The sequence below is a fragment of the Arachis ipaensis genome, chromosome B9 (assembly GCF_059453495.1).
Source record: "Arachis ipaensis isolate K30076 ecotype BB chromosome B9, ASM5945349v1, whole genome shotgun sequence".
Classification (NCBI taxonomy): domain Eukaryota; kingdom Viridiplantae; phylum Streptophyta; class Magnoliopsida; order Fabales; family Fabaceae; genus Arachis; species Arachis ipaensis.
In genome coordinates this window covers 46,575,888-46,577,818 of record NC_142444.1, presented here as the reverse complement: position 1 = coordinate 46,577,818, position 1,931 = coordinate 46,575,888, and positions in this window count along the sequence as shown.

The following is a 1,931-nucleotide window of genomic DNA, read 5'->3' as shown; positions in this document are numbered from 1 at the left end:
AAGGGTGCCAGTAGGTTAGGTGAGCTTAAGCCTAAACCTTCACCCGATCTTATCTATAGATCAACTCCCTCTACTTTCAACCTGGCCCATTGCAGATCGAGTTGTGAATCCTATCCAAATGGGTTGGGTCAGGTCGGATACCCTTAGGGTTAGTATTGCCATCCATAATCCTACCCTACTCTCAGTCCCAACCCTTCACAACATTACCCAAATCTATCCCCATCTAACTCTTATTCTTGGCTACCACTATTATTGTCACCACCACTACTAATAACTTATATGTTCACATAGTTCAAAAATCTCTAGAATTCACCTTTTTCTTTCTCTCTCTAGACCCACCACCATAATAACTAGGAATTTAACAAATCAAAATCCTCCAAAATTGTATTATGTTTAGATAGCAAAGCTCAAAACTTTTTTAAAATCTCACTTGAAAAACCTACGTAGAGAGAATAAAAAAGCTAAAATAGCAATATTCAGATAGCGGACATATTGGTGGTTGCCTAGTTGATCATGCTCGCCTACGACAGCTCCTCTTTTCTGCCTTTCTCCCTATGAACCCTTTACTCTTCCCTCCTTTTTCTTCTTTTCTTCTTATTCCCTCTCCGCTACTTGTTGTCTCTATATTTTTTCCATCCCAATTTCCACTTCATAACTTCCCATTTCTCTGCCTTAATGGCAGCTACAATGGCTCCATCTGTCGTTGCCATCCTTACTCCTCACCGTACCATCACACCCTCTCTTTTTTTGTTCCTCTTTCTTTATTGGATCTTTCTATCTTTCTCTCTTCCACATCTTTCAATGGCACCAGCAGTTACGGTTCTCTCCGCCATTGCCATCCTTTTTTTCCATCTGCCTCGATCTATACTTCTCATACTCTCAAACTCTTCATTACTCATTTTTAAAAAATTCTATAATATGGAGTCATTAAAACTATGTTCTTATTTCATACTGCTACTATCTATGATAAAAAAAATTCTGGTAGTGAATGCAAAAAAAAGAACAAAAATGATGGCAGTGATAAAGGCTGGTAGGATAGTACGGTCAAATTTCAATAGTGATAGTAAAATTGATAGGTGGGGTGAGGTATTTTTGTGGTTGTTGGTAAGGTGTAGTTAAGTGTTGGGTTTGAAAATTTGTGATTAGGTTAGGTTAGGAAGGGGTAATTTAAAAATTTTTGATAATTTTTTAGAGTTTGAATAATGTTTTCTCCCAAAATTATATTTTGTGAGTAGAAATAGTAATTTTATGTATATATTTTTAATTTTATTATTAAAATAGTTGACAAAAATAAAAAATTTATGTTTTATGATAAAATAAAAATATATAAAAATAATACAAACATCTTTTATTAATAGAATAAATAGATAAAAGGACACTGAAAGGAGTTGGGATGAACAAAGTACAACCAAAGATACATAAATATGAAAGTATACCCAAAAGATTATTTTCGATTAACAAAAATATCATATTGCTAATAAGAATTTTATATTTACAAATATTGGGTGTGAACTTTTGGCTATAAAAACCAATCTCGAAAATATAGTTTGATATTCATAAATTCTAAGGTGTAACTTCTCTATTCCAAGCTCTTTTTTGAAAAATTCACCCACGTCCAATCAAAATCTTCTCTTTTCAAGTTTTTTAGTATCTCAAGGTTTTTTCAACTTTCTTTCTAAAATATAATTCTGCATTGGGGTTTGTCAATTGTATTGTTAAGACAATGATTAAGGTCTTCCATAAATCATATTGCACCACAAAACAAAAACATAAACGAGTATGTTGCAACGGGGATGAAAGAATTAAAAATTACAAATTAAAATATAGAAGATAAAATTTGTTGGTTTTCACTTGCTTCATGATGAGTCTATATTTGACGGTAAATTTTGGCTTAAACTGGATGGATTTCATCACATAAACTCACACTTAAT